The sequence below is a fragment of the Rattus rattus genome, chromosome 11 (genome assembly GCF_011064425.1).
Source record: "Rattus rattus isolate New Zealand chromosome 11, Rrattus_CSIRO_v1, whole genome shotgun sequence".
Classification (NCBI taxonomy): Eukaryota; Metazoa; Chordata; class Mammalia; order Rodentia; family Muridae; genus Rattus; species Rattus rattus.
Window position 1 is genome coordinate 52,065,011 of NC_046164.1, and position 17,580 is coordinate 52,082,590.

The 17,580-nt window shown below is 39.7% G+C and overlaps 1 protein-coding gene across 1 annotated transcript in view; it reads right to left on the reverse strand.

Moving 5' to 3' along the window:
* The window catches only part of Stim2 (stromal interaction molecule 2), a 136,224-nt gene that overhangs the window by 47,257 nt on the left and 71,387 nt on the right, over window positions 1-17,580 (reverse strand). The window lies entirely within an intron of this gene.

The following is a 17,580-nucleotide window of genomic DNA, read 5'->3' on the forward strand; positions in this document are numbered from 1 at the left end:
CCTAAGTGCCAAGAGGCAGAAGACAGGGAGGCGGAGGAGGGGATGAGGAGAAGGAGAACAGCACTAGAAGCTTCAAAACAGTCATGTGGAAGCCTACTGTTTTATAAACTCTGTATGTGTGCTTTCCTTGTAGAGTGTTCAATGGGAGCTCCCCTACACAGGATAAAATGTTCCTCCAAAAAACCACAGGTTACCAAATAATGACACTGGTACTAAGAATGGGATACCTCCTCCAGTTGGGGTGTCCCAGAAAGCAAGGTAAAAACCAAATAGATGAAATTATACATTTTCTAGAGTTATCTAAAAATACTTTTTTTTTTTGCTTTAAGAAAATATGATCACATGATAATAAAACTTGCAATAAAAAATTCAAAGGCATATTTGGCTCCATTAAATTCTCTTCTCTATCCTATAAAACACACAATTGTGCCTGCTCAAAATTCTCTAAACTACTAATTTGATGAAAAAAGGCCAACTAGAGAAATTTTGGAAATTCATAAATAACTAAAAACACATAAGCAAAAGACAATTATCTTTTAACTTACTAAAATCCATGAGTTGAGAAATCTGAAAGCAAACTTTGAAATTCAACTAAAAACATCCTTGGTACAGATGTCCAATCACATACAAACCTCTTCCAAGAAATCCTAAGCTGACAATGCTAATCAGGACTGCTCTGTGAATAAGTGCATATGCTTTCCAAAGAGTAACACAGATGACTATACTAAGTAAGCTATTCTAATACCAATAAAACTAAAGTTTATTATTTTACTGATCTTTGCAGATGTCATGTCATAAACTCATTTCAGATTTTGCACCTGTGATATATATATATATCAGATATTTGTACTGTTGCTTTTGTGACTCTGCTGTAATAAAAACTAACACATATCACTAAAACTCTTACTTGGATGTTCTGTTTAGTTCCAGCCCTTTCCCCTAGGAACTACTCTGTTAATAAAGACCCATGCATATATCCCCTCCCCTCCCCCACTCTATCACCCACTTACACAGCTACTTGATCAGAGGACAGATAGCTCACTTAAAAGAGAACAAACTGGAACTAAACAAGAATGATAGAATTTTTTCCTCACAAAAAACTACAATTAAAAGAATGAAAGTCCATGCTGCTTGGCTATGATTTTGGATCTTCAAGGAGATGGACCAGGAGCTAAGAGGAAGAGCTGAAGCTAATAAACACAAAAGAACAAATGCGGGCAGCAGCAGAGGTACCACAGAGAGCAGAGCAATGGAAGCGCAGGCTGCCCCAAAGCTCAGTGACTTCCTACTTCCAGTCCCTGGACTGCACGGGCTTTATTCTATTTTCCAGTACATAAATCTGGACCCTATGAAGCTTCAGTACTCAAGAGACACAACTTTTCACCACAGGTAAGCAATCAAGACTCTGGATCTGATATGCATTCAAAGTCTGAGTACCATTAACTCCTCTTCAGTGTCCTACTTCCGATGCTTCGAAGCTCCACTTCTATACATGTGAGACTGAAAGACTGTGAAAGAAAACTAGAGCCTCTTCCCTGTCGATGGAAGCAGAGAGAATTTCCTAAAGCACACATGTCATCAAAATAACACAACGTCCAAGGCCTGGTAGGTGAGTCACTATAGCAGATGGGTTCCTTATAAACAACTTGACAGTAACAGGGAAATAGCTTAGTATAGGATCTCAGAAGAAACATGCAACAGAAAAATGGCCACTCCCGTGCCCACCCTGTTTTTATTTTATTAATTTGTCATTAATATTTATTAATAGATAAATAAAATTTATTAATTGCATGTTCATGGATGTGGAATTTCAGAACAGCGCAGGAAGGAGTGCCTTTGCCAGCTGAGCTACCTCATCAGCCAGTCTCACTTTTAAAGATGAAACACAGTACTTGCCACCAAGCCTGTGATCTAAGTGAGTTCAATACCCAGAGACTACAAGGTGGAGAGAGAGAACCACCTCGTCTGAGTTGTCCTATGACTTCCGCAGGGGTGCTGTGGCACATGTGCCCCATCCCAGTCAGTCAGTCAGTCAGTCAGTCAGTCAGTCAGTAAATACAGTTAAATATAAAAGTACAACTTGGTCTACGTTCTCACAGAACTAATAGCAAAAGGTAAATTATTTAAAATGTGGAGAAAATGTCTTCAGTCTCTAAGTCCAGATGTTTAAACTCTACTGATAAAACTGGACAATCGGGTTGAGATTTGGCTCAGTGGTAGAGAGCTTGCCCTAGCAAGCGCAAGGCCCGGGGTTGGTCCCCAGCTCCAAAAAAAGAAAAAGAAAAAAAAACCCAAAAACTGGACAATCACTTGGGCAGAGACAGTTTAACACAAGCATAACTTTATTCTCCCCAGTTAGTTACAAACCAAATCCTTGCTGCTATGGAATCAATTCACAGCGCTTACTCCCTGAGCTGCCAAAACTCAAAACCCGCCTGACAATACCTGTCAGAAATGCACCAGAAAGACTTCAAACTCCATTCTCAGAAGAGCTCAGTCCAACAGGCCTCATAATTACTGTCAACGCTAATAAAGGCAGGTCAGACCTTAACCATTATTTATAACACTGACCCAAAAGGCCAGTCAGTAGAGAAAAGATAGATGATTCCAGTGATAATTTCTAAAACAAAACCTTGAGAAACATAATGTTTGTTTGTCTGTCTGTCTGTTTGTTTGTTGGAGTGATGTTCAAGACAGGGTTTCTGTGTAGCCCTGTCTGTCCTGGAGTTTGCTCTGTAGGCCTCAAACTCGAAGCCTGACTCTTCCTCCTGAGTGCTCTGTGAGAACTCATGCTGTGAGAAAAACATGCCAGTGGGAACTCAATACTGAAATCATCAGGATAATATGGCCTACATCAGTGATTCCTCCTCAATGTTAGAATTAAAATCCAAAATATCTACCAAAGCTGACTATGATTCCTTTAGTCTGCACATTAATTTAAAAAGTGGTACTATATAATTAGAAAACATCAAATTAGTAGTCCAATTATATAGACAGAAGACAGATTATAATTATGTTATTTCAAAAAGACAAAAACAAAAAAAAATTTCCTTTGAAGATAAAGCAACAGAGACAGAGGCAGAAAGACTTTAATACTGAGCGCCCATAACAGTGGCTTAAGTCAGATGTTTCTTTCTACTTTATGAGTTCATCACTATTAAGTGAATTTCTTACAAATTTTAATACAGTAGGTTTCTTAGCTGAAGAACACCTGTGGCATGGTGAGAAACTGTTACTATTCAAGTCGGTCACTTTTTCTCAAGTTGTGCTTTCTATAGCTTCTTTAATTGTATATAAGATTTAAACTGTGTACTGGTCTGATACTGTAACGAGAGCTCACAGCCATGTCCTCTGCTGTCTGGAATGTGACTATTCCCAGGTGTATGAGTATCCACACTGTATATAGCGCTTACCCAACAGTTACTCAGAAGACAGCTCAGTAGTCAAATCTACCCTGGCATCACCATGACACTTGCTTGTGTTCAAGTAAGTCTCAGTTTACTTGACAATAGCCCAAAAAAGAAGACTAACAATACCAACAAGTCAGACAAGCCAAAAGTCACAACGTACGTCCCTTAGTGAAAAAGTAAGAAAATTCTCACCTTGAGGGAGAAAACTTGTATGGCATTGATGAAATCTATGAGTTATTAATTCCTTACTCTGCCCAATCTACAAATTAATATTATAATAGGTCTGCATGTTCAGGAAAATATACTATTATAGAATTCATTACTATCTGCTGTCTCAGACATCCATTGGGAAGTCTTGGAACTTGTCCCTCGCAGTAAAGGAGATGGGGATGCTGCTATATTAAGGTTACCATAAGTAGGTTTCATGATGACTAGAAATATATCAGTCTTTGGCATTAGGGTTCATCAAACTCTACCGTCAGGCTTTGGCTCCAGGTTTCTGGATTCTTTAACTACCGAGTTACTAACTTGGCTCTTTTGCCATCCTAGAATGTATACAAACCAATACCTTTGTTGTAATGGAGTCAATAGTATATCCAATTAGCATAGCATCAATAATATATCAAATTATTCAGAAGTAACTTGTGACCATTTAAGGGAAGGTTAATATTTAAATCTCCATGTTCTACTTGTCAAAATTGGTAAGTCAGAATGTTCATTTCCAATATAGATGAAGTTACAGAGCCTAGATTTAGCATCCCCCTACATAGAGCAACTAAAATACCAGACAAACTATATGGACACCAATTTTTAAGATACTGAACACAGAGCAGCAAAGGATAGTGATTCTAGAGAGACCAGAATCAATAATTTGGCGAAGTCAGGTAATGGAATAAGTGTTGTCCTAAATTTACAGTGGGAGTGTGGAGAGACTGAGGGTCCTAGAGACTATGCTACGTGTAAGAGTGAGTCTGGAAACCTAGAGAGCATTCGTTGTACCTTCAACTGACTTCAACATATATGCATGAGTAATAAACTAAAGAAAGAAAAGAAATTCATCTAAAAACGTTGGAGAAGGCAATCCTGGTGCTCACACAAGGAGGGCACTGTGCCTATTTCAATCAGAGTGGAAAACCTAATACAGAACTTACCATCGAGAACACCATGATTGGCTTTGCTTCATTACCAGAGAATATTAAGCCTGAAATGAGCTCCACACTGATCCTACCTAAAATGTACTAAGTATGAGTCCCTTCTCCCCCATCAACTAATTTTTCTCCAAGTAACTTTGCCCAGTTCTAAAAGAAAGCTTGAGAATGTATGTAAATCACAAAATATCAGTAAGCAAGATGACAATGTTTAAAACGTGTGCCACTCAGTCAGTCCAGTTACTGACATGTTGATACAGGAAAACAAAAGCCAAAATTCAAAGATCAATCATTCCGGATCAACCAAAAATGAAATAGCTGAGAATTAGGGTTTTTAAAATATCAACTATAAATATGACAGGGGCTGGAGAAATAGGTCAGAGATTAAGTACAGATAGGACTCCTTCCAGGGGACCTGAGTTCAGTTCCCAGTCCCACACTGAGTAGATTACAACCACCTGTACCTTCAGCTCCACAGAACCTGATGCCCTCTTTTGGCCCCTACAAAGACATTTATATACACATCACCCACCCACCCCCGCAATGTGCACATAATTTAAAATAGATATTTTACAGCCATAATCTACATATTCAACAAGCTGATACACAAAGCAAGCATGTTAAATACAGACTATACTGTTAAAGTTTTTAAAGGTTTAAAACAAAATTCCAAGCCAATATTTTAGACACAAAATACTAAGTGAAAAATGCTGAGATTCGTAGCTGAGTACAGCAAACAAAATGATGGCAAATTTCGTAAAAGGTTGTTGAGAGTATCTTAAATGAACAGGCATCAGGAACCACACTAGTCAATAACCTAAAACCAGATACAAACAGAAAGTCTTAAAAGAAATCAGAGATTGCAAGGGCATACTTCTAGGAGAAAAGAGATAAAAAAGACAACATGTGTTTTATCACACACAATATAATGCAGAAAACACACAAGCAGCATGTATAATATATGAAAAAACTGACGACCTACAACTCTTACCCAGAGAAAACACTATGAAAGAAATTAAACACTAATAAATTGGATATCAAGAGTCCCAGACTACAAAATAATGCTTTGTTTTTAACACAACTGTAGGCAGAAGAAAGGCAGCATATCAACCTTCAGAGTGGATAAAGACAAGGAGCACGTTAACTACATACAGGAATATGTGCAATTTACCCTAAGTCACTGGGATTTTAACAAAGCTGTTGAGAAAAAGATGTGGTTTATCTACTTTGTATAAAACTGCATACCCATACATTTGTGACAATACAATAGGACTTTTTTTTAGAAATCCACTTTAAGAAGAGTAATCAAAAGGTTAACTCATCATTGCCTTTTACCAACATGTTAAACTTTTTGGAACATATCGGACAGCAATACTCACACTACATAACATGTTCAAGAGCTTCGACTCTAACACTGCACTTTTCACTGCATCCTCCTGTGGCTTAGCAAGGGCCTACCCATATCCTCTTGCTCACCCACATTAATACATGTAGGACAGAGCTGTCCTTGTGACCTAAATTAACACTGATTGTGCCTGGTCTCCTGATACAAGAGGTTAAATTCCTGGCACATGACGTTGGGAGAGGCTAGGGATATAAAATATAAAATGCTTGCCAGGTAAGTATAAGGACTTAAGCTAGGATTCCCAGCACTCACCTAAAGCCATGCACTCCGATGGGCATTTGTGATCCAGCACAAGATAAAGGGATGGGGACGTGGGGTGGGGTGCAGTCAGCATACTTACTCACTGCTTGGGCAGTCTAGCTAAAACTGAGCTTCACACACAATGAAAGCCTCTTTCCTTCTATCACCCAGATCTGAGTTCTTGGGAGACCTGAGCCTCTTTCTAAGCCAGCTCTCCAAGAATGTGGAGCATATCACAAGGTAGTGAAACTGTGACCAGGTAGCGCCAGCTACTGCCTCAGCAACAGATAAACTTGGACCCTAAGCCGTGGCTATGAGAACATCAGATACCTAAACATCAGACACTAAAGAAACCGAAGTTGATGGTGATCCTAAGGCTACCATAATTTTTGTACCAGTTGCTTTACTGAAATCTGTCCAGAAAATCCAAGCCTAACTATTCATGAAAAGGAGAAAAAAATTCAGTGAGAAGCATGTACTCAACATTGTTCAAAGAATTCTGTCTAAGCCAACTCAAATAAAGTGAAAACTAAGCAGAAGGATCCCAGAGGCCATCCAACTGCTGTGCAGGTAGGCATCCTGTGAGCATGAGGATCTGAGTAAACATGGACAGTGGCTGGCTCCTCAAGATTCATTGGAGCTCACAGTGGAGACTGGGGTGGGGGACAAGAACACAACTCAGACAGGAGCACAGGGTTGGAACATCTTCTGGGGGGTATAAGACACACACTGCTCATGGGCAGTGGTGCGACTTCTGAATTCCCAGCATCTCAATTATAGGCATAAATGATGGGTTGGGGATTTAGCTCAGTGGTAGAGCGCTTGCCTAGGAAGCGCAAGGCCCTGGGTTCGGTCCCAGCTCCGAAAAAAAGAACCAAAAAATAAATAAACAAACAAATAAATAAATAAATAAAGGCATAAATGACTAAATAAGTATCTTTCACACATGATGTCAATCTGTGTGTCTACATGCACATGTATAAGCATGCCCACCTATATCCCACACACTTAATACACCACACATACTATGAAAATTAATTTTAGAGATTAGCCATATTAAATTATACCATTTTTTCCAAAGTGGGAATTTATAATTTTTTGCAATAAAAGGGATTTATTTAAAGCAAAAATCAAGTGTAATGAAATATGCATTCATAGTCTCACATTAGCCCACAGTCTGGTTTCTATAATTTCCCAAATCCTTTTATTCCTTGAGCATTATTATCTTTGGTAGTTATATTAGTTATTTTTCTCATGGTTGCAAAAATAAATTTCTAACCAAAGCAACTGCAGGAGGGTCAGAACCTATTTTGACCCACGGTTTGAATGCACAGTCCATCACATAGGCTAAACAATGCTGGCAGAAGTCTGACGGAGCAGGCGCACTGCATCTGCAATCAGGAAACTGAAAGGCAGACGCTGCTGCTCCTTTTATAAGTCCAGGACCCAGGCGGAAGGAATGGTGTTATTCACCTTCCGTGTATATGATGTCATCCCAGTTAAGTCAGTCTAGAAACCCCTTCACAGACATTCCTGAGGGCTGTTTACGGGGTGATCTAATTACTATGAAGATGATCTGGGTTAACCATGAAAGCAGGGCCTCTCTATTTCAACCAGCAATGTACTTCTATGTCCCATGCAAACTATTCTTTCTGTAGAATGCAGAGAATTGTATAACATGTGATTTTTTTCTTATTTCAAGGGAAATTATATTTCTAACTTGAGGTGCATTTTGTAAGTTGAACAATAGCTATTCGTTTTTATAGATGAGGATATCGATAAGATATTTAAGATGTTCTAATTTCTATGGAGCTAAGTTTGTTTCACATCATGAATACAGGAACTGCAATCAGTATGAAACTTACAATATGAAGGGACTAACACTGCTTCAGTTTGGGACTGGGACTGGGACTCTAAGTTGCAGAGCTTCAGCAGTGAAGTAGCTCAGATCTTGTCTGAACACACAGGGCCCTACAGGTTACTGCTAATTCCTGTCACTGAGAAAACGCTACGCATTTTAAAAGCACAAGGTCCACAAAGAAGAAAGCCAACAAAGCAGAGATCAGGACACAACTTTAAATACTTAAGTTTAAAAAGACTTGTACTGGGCTGGAGAGATGGCTCAGCGGTTAGAACACCCGACTTCTCTTCCAGAGGTCCTGAGTTCAATTCCAGCAACCACATGGTGGCTCACAACCATCTGTAAAGAGATCCGATGCCCTCTTCTGGTGTATCTGAAGACAGCTACAGTGTACTTATATATAATAAATAAATAAATCTTTAAAAAAAAAAAAAAAAAAAAAAAAAGACTTGTACTATCTCCGTGGAAATGTTGCTGACTTTGGTCACATAAATCTCACATTCAGGAGGCCAATAGAGTGGGTAAAGTCTTGAAGAAAGGGGGAATCTCCAAGAGGTGATATAAATAGACATAGAAGTGTAAGAACAGAAAAATGATGAAGAGATCAGCAAAGAAGCTGAGAAGGAACCTAAGAGACATAAAGACATAAAGGTGAACAACACCATTCTTGGTTGGGAGAACCGAGAGAACAACAACATGCTTTAGTTAAGCCGAAGGCATGTGGCCATGATGCTGGAAAGTGAAGGCTGACGACTAGCCCCTGCAGGGCAAGCATGGAAAAGGTCTACACTGAGTAACAAAGGCAAAACCTAACACAACAGAAATAATACACTCGCCCTCCCAGAGGGACTCTGTTACTCTCAAAGGAGGAAGAAAGGAGGCAGAGGAGGAAGACAGGGCAAAGAGTAAAAGAGAAAATTAGATTCAACAGAGTTTTTATTTTGTGTGTTTACAAAGAAAGAAAACTAATGTCAAGTTTAAGACAGATGGCAAGGTTTCCGGAGGAAAATGGAAACTACAGCTATTGGAGAGAAGAAATGTTCTAAAGAGCTGTCCTAGAATAGGGAGAGAGGAAACGAGGAAAGGCACTGCTCTTCGAGGAATACAAACAGAATTCACAGCACACTGAGAGGAGACAGTGCACACAAATGAGGCCTGTGATCTTTTTAATAGTTATATGGCCTCTGGCAATGAGACAATCCTAACATCTCTGGTGAGGGTCAGATCACTGGCAGGCTTTAAACACATCAAAAAGTATGGGAAATGACATCTGAATGCAGAGTTAAATTACTACTCAATTATACATAAAAGATTACATAACCAAAACTGTATCACTGTCGTCTTCTACAAAAGAATGTGAGGATCAAATGTTCTGTACCTCAAATTCACAGGGCAGAGACACAGGTCTACACATTTTCCAAGACCAAACTGTATACCTAAAATCTATGCCATTATGCTGTGTACTGATACAAAGGTATATTTGTTTTTCAAAATTCAGAAACTATTGTACTAAAAAAATCTGTGTTAATTTATATGTAAAATGTGCATCAAAAATGTAAGGGACACTGGGGACTTAGAAGGGAGGTAGTGATATAAGATCAAAATATTGTATTATGAAATTTTTAAAGAATATATTTTTTACAAAGGACCTATGTCATCAAGATTTGAAGAAACTTGGAGCCAGCAAGACAGTAAGAAAAGAAAACTGACACCAAGCCCATGGAACTGTGTTCAATCCCTGAAACCTCCATGGTGGAAGGAAAAAAACTGACTCTTGCAAACTGTGTTCTGACTCCAGACTTGCAGTGGTGTGTGTGCATGCATATACACACACAGGCACATGTACACACACACACACACACACACACACACACCCCAAATGTTTAAAAATTAGGCAACTTTCCTCATAAAGGCAGAAGTGTATCTGCTAAAAAAGTATTTTCTTCTCTCAGGGTCTTTAAGAAAATTAATCATTAAAAGATTTCATTAAGTTGTTGCAATAACTACTACAATAAGATAGTACAATAGCTACTATCTTTGCCAGTTGGTTTTTCGGGTGTGAGATTCAAACAGACCTACCAGTGAGGTAACCATGGACCATTTCTTCAAATAAGAAAAACCAGTAAGCGGGGTTGAAGATTTAGCTCAGTGGTAGAGGGCTTGCCTAGCAAGTGCAAGGCCCTGGATTCGGTCCTCGGCTCAAAGAAAAAAAAAAAAAGAAAAACCGGTAATCCCGAGGAACTGTTGTCTTTTTTAGGCAATTTGTTATACCCTAAAGAAAGAAATCAGTTTTCTTCAATCACTTCCTGTATCTATGTAACTAATGTAAGCCAGAAAAAAGCAAAAGAGAAAACATGATGAAGGAAATTAAATTGGAAATCAGATCAAGCTAAATTACAAACATAAAAATACCAGTAATACAGTACAAAACAAAGGACCACTCTGAGTTGGAAGAATAGAAATGGGGAAAATTAGCATAAAAAAGAATTTATATTGAGTTTCTATGTGTACTAAGTCTGAAAACTAGCATCAGCCTTACAAAATGCCTTCAAGCTAGGCAAAAGCTACAGCTGAACTAGTGGTCCTACATCCCTTTTCCTAAGATGTCTGTACAGTTAGCAAGCAAAACTAAACAGGAAAACACAATAAATCACACGCAAAATGCCTCTGTGGACTTGTCTTAGGGTTACTATTGCTGTGAGAAATCACCAAGACCGAAGAAAGCAGCTTGGGCAGGAAAAATGATTTGGCTTATGCTTCCATATCACAGGTCACCATCACAAGCAGTGAGGGCAGGAGCTCTAGCAAGGCAGGGACCCAGAGGCTGGAGCTGGCACAGAAGTCATGGAGGACTGCTACTCAATGCTTGCTTGCCTTGGCTTGCTCAGACTGCTTTCTTATAGAACCAAGAACCACCAGACCAGGAATGTCACCACCCATAATGGGCTGTGCCCTCCCATGTCAATCACTAATTAAGAAAATGCTCGAGGTTTGCATACAACTGATCTTAAGGAGGCTTTGCTTTGCTCTTCTCTTTTCTTCTTTTCTTTCTGGTCCTTTGAAACAGGATTTTTCTGTGTATCCCTGGCTGTCCGGGTACTTGCTCTGTGGACCAGGCTGCCCCTTCCTCTGAGATGGCTTTAGCTTGTGTCAAGTTGTCATAAAACCATCCAGAATGAGACTTAAGGAAAAAAGATGTATAGAAGATGCTATTAATAGTCCACCTTGGTTAAGGTAAAAAGCACATGGAGGAAGCTGTATAGTAAATGATTATGACTAGACAGACAAGGAGACTGTGCCTAAATATAAAAGACCATGAATGCCACACCAGGAAGTCTAGATGATATCTGGGAAACTATAGCAGTGGGTCTTAGAGCATGTCTATTAGGCCATAGAGCACCAGAGAACTTAGAACTTCAACTAGACCTACTGAATAGGAAACTGAGTGTGGGGGAGCCACCTGTGCTACAAAAAGTCCTCAGGCAACTGTGACACACACTGAAGTTTGAGACCACTGGAGATATGGTCTAATATAAGCTTTTAAATAGGAAGAAAATAACGAAGCATCATACTCTAAATGTTTTTCCAGTCAAGATGAATTTAAAAGGAAGGCTAGCAATGGCCAGCCAGCTATCAATGAAGCAATAGTAAAGTCAGTATCTCTGAGAAGTTAAAAGGTAGAAATAGACTAACAGGAGGGGAAAACTAAGGAAGCTGATACAACAGATGAGCAAAACAGCCAACTCAAAGGAGAAAGAGAAACTTGGTTTGGACATGTTGTTTCGTTTTGTTAGTTTGTCTTTGTTTTTTTCTGGAGACAAGGTTTCTCTGCACAGCCCCGGCTATCTGGACTCAATCTGTATGTAGACCAGTCTGGCCGGAGAGCAGGCTCAGCCATTCAAGGCCAGACTCACAACCAAAAATATAAGAAATGTTTTCTTTAAGCCAGTGATTTAATCAGCCTAAAATTTCTAGAAAAGAAAATGTCAGAAAACAATGTGCTTTGCTAGCATCTAAAACAAGGAGTTAGACATACTACCAGATCAAATGTAAGAGGAAAATTCTAAGCCAGTATTTCTCAACTTGTAGGTCACAACCTCTTTGGGGTCAAGCAACCCTTTCACAGGGGTCACATCAGATAGCCTACATATATTTACATTAAGACTCAATAACCACAGCAAAATTATAGTTATGGAGTAGCAACCAAAATAACTTTATGGGGGTGGGTGGTCACTATAACATGAAGAACCATATTAAAGGGTCACAGCATTAGGAAGGTTGAGAACCACTGATCTAGAGAGAAGAACAAATTTAAAATACATGGAAGTGATAATTAAATTCATGGGCCTGTGTGAAACTTCTAGAAACTAAATAGAGGAAAAGGCCTAGTGACAAACATCCTACAGAATAGATGCACTGAGGCTGCAGGAATGAAGAGAAGCAGATTCAAAGAATGAAGAGGTAACATCTAGTTCTCTGCAGTTCTGGTCTTTCCCTGGGAAAACTCAGCACATTGCTCTTCCCTACCACTATTCTGATTCTACACCACAGAATGCTCTAGATATCAGCCCACCCAGTGAACATGGCAGCCATTTATTTCCCAAGATCCATCACAGGCTCGATACCAAGCTTTGCATGAGCTCCCTGGCAGACATTATTTTCTCTAAAGCACAGGCCATCTCCATGGTTCATCTGAATTCCTAGTATGTAATTTGCCAGAACACACCTCTTACTATACAGTTATAACATCATTTGATGGTAACTCACTGATATTCATACTCAAGTTTCACACTGCCCTATACATGGTACTGCATATCAACAGGACTTCAAAATATTCAGCCCATCATGTTTAACTGAATGATGAAATAACAGGCGTTTACTAAATTCTTATGGGGCCAAGAAAAAGAAAGTAAAGAAAAAAGGAGAGTAAAACAAAAATCAAAACATGAAAATTGCCATACCACTTTAAATAGTGTTTAAATGAAGTGGTAGGACATACTTATAAGGTGCATCAAATCATGCTGCATTTCAGCATATTTATACATACACATAAGCATTATACACATACACACACACACACACACACACACACACACACACACCAATTAGGCCTCAGTAAAGACATTTTTAGAAAGAAAAATAATAAATTTGAGAATCTAAGAAACTATAAAATTATACAACCTATGAAAGGGTTAATGAACAGTGTTTTGCTAAAGAAAACATTATACCGCTATACTGTCAAAAGGACAAAACAGCAATCCACAGATTGAGAAAAGATCTTTATCAAATCTACATCCAATAGAGGGCTAATATTCAAAATACAAAAAGAACCCAAGAAGTTAGACTCCAGAAAACCAAATAGCCTGATGGGGAGTTGGGGGTCATGGGGGGCCTGAGGTATGAGATGTGTAACAGTTGTTGGGAGGGTGGACAGGGAGGGGAATAAAATCTGGAGTGTAAAAATAATTAATTAATTAATTTAAAAAATGGGGTACAGAGCTAAACAGAGAATGCTCAACTGAGGAATCTCAAATGGCTGAGAAGAAATGTTCAGCATCCTTAGTCATCAAGGCAATACAAATCTAAACAACCCTGAGATTCTATCTCACCCCAGTCAGAATGGCTAAGATCAACTCAGGCAACAGCAAATGCTAGTGAGGATGTGGAGAAAGGGGACCACTCCTCCATTGCTGGTGGCTTTGCAAGTTGGTACAAACCGCTCTGGAAATCAGTCTTACAGTTCCTCAGAAAACTGCAAATAGTTTTACTGGAGACCCAGCTATACCACTTCTGGGCATATACCCAAAAGCTGCTCCAACATACAACAAGGACACATGTTCCACTATGTTCATAGCAGCCTTATTTATAATAGCCGGCTAGAAAGAACCAGATGTTCCTGAACAGAGGAATAGATACAGAAAATGTGGTACATTTATACAATGGAGTACAACTCAGCTATTAAAAACAATGATTTCATGAAATTCACAGGCAAATGGATGGAACTTGAAAATATCATCCTGAGTGAGGTAACCCAGTCACAAAAGAATACACATGGTATGCACTCACTGATAAGTGGATATTAGAGCTTGAAATCTCCACGATACAACTCATAGACCATATGAAACCCAAGAAGAAAGAAGATCACATCAAGGTGTGGATGCTACAGTACTACTCAGTAGGGGGAAGAGAATAATCTTTGGGAAGTAGAGGGAAAGAGGGATCTGAAAGAAAGAGAGGAGGGAGAGAGGAAAAGGGCCAGTTTAAATATGAGTGGAGATGGGGAGAAGTACAGAGGGTCAGGAATTTGAAAGTCGGTATGTGGGGGGGGAGGGGGGGGACTGGGGATAGCCACTAGAAAGTCCCAGGTGCCAGGAACCCAAGAAGTTCCCAGGACTAAACAGGGAGGACTTTAGCCAAAATACCCAACAAAGGGGAGACAGAACCTATAGAAACCATATCCAGTGGATAGGCACGGTCCCCAGTTTTGGGATGGGGCCACCCACCCACCTCAAAAGTATTAATCCAGAGTTCTTCCTGTCAAGAGGAAATAGAGAGACAAAGAGTGGAGCAGAAACTGAAGCAAAGGCCATCCAGAGACTGCCCCCACCAAGGGATCCATCCCATCTGCTGACACCAAACCCAGACACCATTGCTGATGCCAAGAAGTGTTTACTGACAGGAGCCCAGTATAGCTGTCCCGAGAGGACCTGTGAGAGCCAGACCAATACAGATGTGTATGTACACAGCCAAACATTAGACTGAGTGTGTGGGGAACCCAATGGGGAAATTAGGGCAAGGACTGTAGAAACTGAAGGGGTTTGCAACATCAAAGGAAGCACAACAATATCAAGCAACCAGATCCCCCAAAGCTCCCAGGGACTAAACCACCAACCAAAGAGTACACATGGGGGTACCCATGGCTCCAGCTGCATTTGTGGCAGAGGATAACCTTATCTGGCATCACTGAGAGAGAAGCCCCTTGGTCCTGTGGAGGCTTGATGACCCAGGACAGGGGAACGATAGGTTACTGATACATGAGTGGGGGCGGGGGGACACTTTCACAGAGGCAGGGGAAAGGAGGAGGGGATGGGAGGCTTATGGAGAGGAAATTGGGAAGGGGGTAACATTTGAAATATAAATAAATAAAATAACCAATAAAATAAATAAATAGATAAACAAAAAAAATTAAGTAGAGAAAAAGAATTTAAGCTTCTGAGGTATGAGAAGCACCAAGTATCTGATTTTGATCTCCAGAACCCACTTAACAAATCCCACACACACATGATAGCTTGCCACTGTAATCCTGCTACTGGGAAGTAGATCTCTGGTGCTAGCCTACCCTACTTGGTGAGCTCTAATTAACATAGTATTTCAAGATAAAAACAAAAAGGATGGCTCCTAAGAAATAATATGCAAGGTTTTTCTTTGACTTCTAAACATACGCTCACACAGATACATGTACAACTGCACACATGCAGACAGACCTACACACACAATTTACTTTCTGCATAGGTCTTTCACGTAACTAGAGAAAACTGAATCATATTAATAGACTCTGAGTAAATATGTAAATTCTATAGTACAAAGCTTGGCTCAATACTTAGAGCAATTTGTCACAACTTAGGAAGGGAGTAAACACTAAAGAGTTAAGTATAACATAAAGCAGAATTACAAGTCGCCGTATGGTCAATGTAATCACATGGCCCCAGCCTCAGAGAGGCTTCAACTACACCTGCTATCTTGGTGTGATTATTAATAGTACTGACTTTCACTCTTAAAAGTACCCAGGTTTGGATAAAAAAACTATATGACACTCGATGATGACGATGACAATGACGATGTAAGACTGATAATGATGATGACATTATACTAAGACATCATTGTATTCCACTCATGGAATATGCTTTGTACACACTCACATTCAGACATCTTCCAGAAAAACAAGCAATATGTCAAAGTGTGCTAAACTCTCCAGACATGTATTATGTAAACACAATGCCGTACTGCGGTCCTGGGCATCCTCAGAGGGAAGAGAGGAACATGGCCAGCAGTACAGACAGGCTGCGACTGTCATGGCCACATGCACAGCCCTGACTCACTCCTACTCTTCTGCCCCTGCCAGTGTGTAACTGTCGAGCTGGAAATTCTTATTGAAGAAAATTTAAAATTAATGGAACAGGAATGTAAAATTATTTTATATGAAAATGTATAATTACAATGTGGTTTAAGTTAAATTGAAAGAATCTAAGAAGCAGACAAAAAGAGTTTCTAGTTAAAGCAAGGTTGCCATGCCTAGAAAGAGGCAAATGTACGGAGTTTAATGTTTTACTGTTCTCTGATGCCATAAAATATGATTCTGGAAGTATGCGATTCTTCAGCAGGTCTCAGAGCCATTCTTTCTGAGTTTGTATTTAAGCTCATTGTTCCACAGTAACTATACACACAATGGTGTTTAAGTTCCTAGTTACCAGAAGGGCCTATTTAGTCTACAGGTAACTTAACATAAATACTAAAGAGCATCTTAAATTGTCTATAACTAATGCAGCTTCAAGAAAGAGCCTGCTACAATGAATCAGAATTGTGTGATTCAGAAGTTATGACATAAGCAGAAAACAATGATAGGGTACAGAGAGAATATCTTGTGTATTGTATGGACGCATCACCTGTCAACTAAATTGCATATGGACTATGGCTTAGACAGTAAATAGAGGTAACACATCCAGAAGAGAGAAAGGAGGAGAGAAGGAGGCAGGAGACTTGCCAGGAAGATGTGATGAGCTGAACATTTGGTACCCAAGCACAGGTAACCAGCCACATGGCAGAATGTACGCTGGAATATATGAAATATGTTGTTATATCGTGTCAGAGAAGAGCCTAGCTATATGGCCAAGGTATTTGTAAATATATTTTGAGTCTGAGTCTTATTTCTGGGAACATGGGCTGGGAGGAAGAACCAGGGATTAACTTCTACAAAAGGGTTATGAAGAATCTTTTCACTCTTACAGTAATTGCCAAGAAACACTCTGGGAAAATCTGTTCCCTTTCTCTTTTTAATATATTGTTTGAGAATTTCATACACACAGACACAGACACAGACACACACACACACACACACACACACACACACACACACACACACACACCCCTCTATATATTTATTGTGCTCCATCTAATCCACTCCCAATTCCTTCCCCTCCAACTCCTTCCATATACTTTCTGACCACTTTTCTCTCCCACCTGCAGGTTGCCATATTTAAAGCCACTGGACTCATGCTGTGCTGCCAGTGTGTGTGTGTGGGTGAGGGGCCATCCACTGGGCAGACTCTAAAAGAGCACCAGTTCTTTAAACGCCATTAACTCAAAAGTACTTGGCAAATGAGCTGGGATCCCAGGGACAAAGGAGGAAATTCAGAAAGTGAGTTCTACAGCTGTGACAGTAACACATCAAGAGGCTGGGGACTCAACACTGGAGCAGGACAGGAATTTTAGTTTAAAATGTCTAGGTATAATTATAAA